General features: G+C 32.7%; 1 pseudogene; it reads right to left on the reverse strand.

The window, feature by feature from the left end:
- Window positions 1-4,770, reverse strand: part of LOC112459315 — a 13,740-nt pseudogene extending 8,970 nt beyond the window's left edge.
- Window positions 4,771-5,004: the final 234 nt, after the last annotated feature.

A 5,004-nucleotide genomic window follows, 5' to 3' on the forward strand; every position in this document is an offset into this window, starting at 1 on the left:
GTGTGTGTGTGTGTGTGTGTGTGTGTGTGTGTGTGTGTGTGTGTGTGCGTGTGTGTATATGTGTGCGTGTGTGTAGATTTTTGTACATGCATCTACTTCTACAATTTTTTAGATACCAGGCTGAAATTTTGCACACAAATAGAATATCATAGAAAGTATGTTCTCCTATAATTTTCTTAAAATCTATCAAACGGTATGGATTTTAGGGGGGGTTTTATTTTTCAGAAAAATGTGTTTTACGCTGTAACTTTCTTAATATTTGAGATATCGGTCTATTTTTAACCCTAGACAGACTCACTTATTTTTCTCATACGTGAATGACTCACTGGGGTGTTAATAACCCCAAACTTGTACCGCGTGTATGATATTTCCAGAATGTTCTTAGAAAACTTTATAATAGATAATTTTGTTTGTTGTTTAATAGGGAAGACGATAGTAGTCATCAATTTGCGGTAGTAAAAAAAAAAACAGTAAAAAAATTTCGAAAAACAAGAAAAAGAACCAAAAATTGGGCTGAAATGACTATTTTTATAAAAAATGCTGTAGTTTTTCATAAAATTCACCGATTTTAAAATTTCCAACGGATTTTGAAAGACGAATAGACAACCTTCAAGGGCATGTAAGCGATTTTTTTGTTTCTTAAAAAAAACATATTTCTTTGAACATCTGAAGTAGAGAAAATGACGAAAAACTGTCGGATGGGAAAAATCGCAAGAAATGGAAAATAAAACAGATTCTGTCAATTATTATTTATTTGAAAGGTAGTCAAAAGTTATAAAAGTATATGGAAACAGTAAAATTAACTCCACAAAAATTTTACAAAGTTTTAATCAGTTGCTGTGCAAGAACAGCAAAAATGAAATAATTGACCGAATCTTAAACAATTATATATGAAACAGGGGTAGAATTTTCCGGGGAGTGCTATAAAGTGTATAATTTTTCATTACCGATTTTCACAAAAAATCTGAAATATACTTTACTGTGGTAAATGTCGAGCGTAAATGACTCACTGGGGTGTACGATACCCCAAACAATTTTCTTTTTTGGTCACAGCTGCTGCACGGATCTAACGCACTCGCTGAATCACAGAGGTCGATTGCCGGATGACTAAACTAAATTATGGTTAGGGTCTCGGTATGAAAACTAACCTTCCTAAGGCAGGGGCTCAATTTGAATTTCGCGTGGGATCCCGTACACCCCAGTGAGTCTGTCTAGGGTTAATTCTATTATGTTCTTCAGTCTTTTCTACCCCTATTTCATATATAATTTTTTTAGATTTGGTTAATCAGTTCTTAAGTTACAGACATTTAAAATTTCGGAGAATCCGTACATACATAGAGAAGCCTTATAAAGTTTCGTCTAATCAACCAAATTTTAAAGAATTATACACTCCTCACAAAAATTAAAGAAACACTTAAATTTTCTTAAAAATTAGGCAAAATTTAAGCAACTGTATCTTCGATAAAAATGAACAAAATTAAAGTTTTAAAAAAGAGTTTCAAAGCTTGAAATCTCTACTTTCAGAAAATCACTATTTTCTTTTACTTTCTGTGAGTTTGGCAATTTTTACATATAGAAAACCACGAGTTGGACAAAATGGGAAATTTTCTTCTCACTTTGTGGGCCTGTCACGTGCCCAAAAAAATCCTGCGAAATTTTTTGACTTTCCAATGTGAAAGCTCGAAGTTTTCCCTACAAAATCTTTTTTTGAAAATGTTTCTACGATTTTTTGTTACTGAGTTATCGTGGATTAAATAAGAAATGAGCATTTTGACTTTGATTGCTCATAACTCCGTTAAAAATCATCGTACCGCAATTCGCAAAATGGATTCTTAAAGCTAAAACTTTGCTCTATCAAGTGGTATAATCGCCAATTTTTTCATAAAGATTTTTGGATACATTACAAGTGAGCAAAAATATCGTAAAAATTTGCAATTTTTTACTTTTTTATTTAGATCTAAAAAACAATTGTGCAGAACAACAACGAAAATTTATTCTTTACGTTTTTTTGTACTTTTAAGTATCCAACATTTAAAAAAAATTTGCCGAATAACTATGAGATTTTCTTCATAATGGCCACTATGGTTTTACTGGGCAAAACGTACAAAAAATTATAAAATTGCTTAATTTCAGTAAAAATCAAGGAAAAAATTAAAAATAACGTTTGGCGGACGTTAAAAAACTGTTTTCAATTACGCTGACAATACATTGAAGATGAGTAAGTGTCAGCATAGGCTAGAAAGACTTTTTTAAATAAAAAATTAATGTTTTGTGTTTTCAAAATTTGAAAAAATACCGCCGGCATTAGCGTTACTCAAAGCGTACCACGAGGAGGTTGCCCGGTTGGATTTACGCTTTGTTATGCGTATGTGCGTGCGTGCGTACATGCGTGCGTATGTGGGTGAGTGGATGGATGGTCGTAGGTGGTAAAATAAATTTAATAATGTGTGGGCCCGGAGGATGCAACCCAGGTAGCAAACACAAGTCATTTTGACGTCAAATTTTGGTCCTTTACTAACCATTCCTGACGTCACTAACTGGCGGCATAATGACGTTAAAATGACGGTCTAATGTCACAGACAATTGACGTCATCGCGGATACGTTATTTTGACGTCATTTTCTGACGTCTTATTGACGGCAAAAATAGGTCCATTGTACAACATACCGGTTTCCAGAAATGTTTTTTATGAAATTAAAATTTTAAAATGTCTACTTGATAAACGTTTACAAAAAAATGTTCTTTTTCTTTATTTAAAATAAAAAAAAGCTTTTTTTAACTGTTTCGTTACATGCCATGTGCGTATAGCCGCTCTCAATAGGCAGTCACCTATCCTAGTACAGTACCGCGCCCGAGTCGCTTGACTTCGATGATCCAGTGGACAGTGACGATCTTCTCACCCTGATGCTTCCTTATTAACTGTACTTGTCTATAACAGGTACATCTTTAAAGTGTTCAAAAACCTTGTAATGATAATCTTCTTGATAGCTATAACACTGCATGAAATAGTTATCATAAAACTATAATCACACGCAACTACATCCACTTATACCATCATAAATTCGCCACTTTAATCATAAAGTTGCGAAACAAATATATTGTAGTTAATTTTGTGGTTTTTATTTTATTATTACTTTATTATACAATATTAAGAAGTAAAAATAGTTGTATTACAAAAAGACCTTATTTGGATGACTTTAAGACGTCTTTAAAATGACGTCTTTAGATGGTCTAAGAAATGACATCTTATAAACGTCCATTATTAGTCGCCGATGTCATAGACCAAAAATGACTAAAAATAGACGTTATAATGACGTTATAGAATAACGTCAGTATAATGTCATTTTTAAAGATATAATCGCTTTTTGGTCATTTGACGTCATTTGTACAAACATGACTAGTATTCGACGTCAAAATGACTTGTGTTTGCTACCTGGGAATGAATCCCGATTTGAATCCAATCGAGCATATTTGGGACATGTTAGGGCAAAGATTGCGCGAAAATTATCGTAATATTCCCGATTTAGATTCGCTTGCCAGAGCCCTTCAAGAAACTTGGCAGCAAATCCTTCAAATAGCGATACAGCGTTGTATCAATATGCGAAACCGATAAGCGTAAATCCAACCGGGCAACCTCCTCGTGGTACGCTTTGAGTAACGCTAATGCCGGTGGTATTTTTTCAAATTTTAAAAACACAAAACATTAATTTCTTATTTAAAAAAGTCTTTCTAGCCTATGCTGACACTTACTCATCTTCAATGTATTGTCAGCGTAATTGAAAACAGTTTTTTAACGTCCGCCAAACGTTATTTTTAATTTTTTTCCTTGATTTTTACTGAAATTAAGCAATTTTACAATTTTTTGTACGTTTTGCCCCGTAAAACCATAGTGGCCACCATGAAGAAAATCTCATAGCTATTCGGCAAATTTTTTTTAAATGTAGGATACTTAAAAGTACAAAAAAACGTAAAAAATAAATTTTTGTTGTTGTTCTGCATAATTGTTTTTTAGATCTAAATAAGAAAGTAAAAAATTGCAAATTTTTACGATATTTTTACTCACTTGTAGATAGAATAGAATAATTACTTTATTTGCCCCGAAGTGGCCTTAAAGGGCGTTTTTGAGGAACGTACCCAAACCTGTACAGTTTCACAACATCCTTTCTCACCTCTTTTCCAACATACACAAAATGGCGTTTTGAAGGGACGTACCCAACCCTGTACATTTTCCTCATCCTATTCCGTCCTGGTTCTTGGCCTTATACATTCTCATGCCCTCCCTCCCCTTCTCGTTCTTTATCCCTTTCCGTCGCTGCATCCTTTCTTCCCATTGCTCCTATATCTCTTCTTCTTTTCTTCTGGAGATTTCAATGCAAGTTTGTTCTTTCTTCCTCCTTTCTTATAAACTTCTTCTATACTTCTTATATACTTCTTATAAATGCAAGTACTATAGTATAAGTTTTCTATTTCAGAAATAGTCAATATTTTTTTCGTGCTTTAAAATATTAAAAAGCTTACTTCTTTTAAATAAATATATATGTCTATGACCCGCGTGTCTCATTATTGTATAATATGCGTAAAAATACAGACAAGGCATACAATTCACGGATATAGTACTTAAGAAGTATAAGAAAAAATGTATTGAATGGCCAATTTTACTGTCTGCCTGTGAAAGATAGAGAATAATTAATAATTAACATGCTTAATAAATAGCGATTGTGAGATGATCTAGCCTAGTGGAAAAATCCGATGCAAAATTACGAAATTTATAAATAATATACCTTTTGCAAGAAACATAATATATTCAAGTAGATTTAAATAAAAATGACGTATATTTTTTGTCATAATTATATAATCCGTAGTGACGTAAAACCATTAATGACATTATTGTAATCCTGATAAAAATAAAAGCATACAGCAAGCATTGGCGAAATATATGAAAGAAGCATAAGTGTAGTAACGAAATCTTCTTTTTTTTGTAAATGTTACATCCCAGTAAGCAAGA

The sequence above is a fragment of the Temnothorax curvispinosus genome, unplaced genomic scaffold (genome assembly GCF_003070985.1).
Source record: "Temnothorax curvispinosus isolate PA1 unplaced genomic scaffold, ASM307098v1 QBEX01009716.1, whole genome shotgun sequence".
Classification (NCBI taxonomy): Eukaryota; Metazoa; Arthropoda; class Insecta; order Hymenoptera; family Formicidae; genus Temnothorax; species Temnothorax curvispinosus.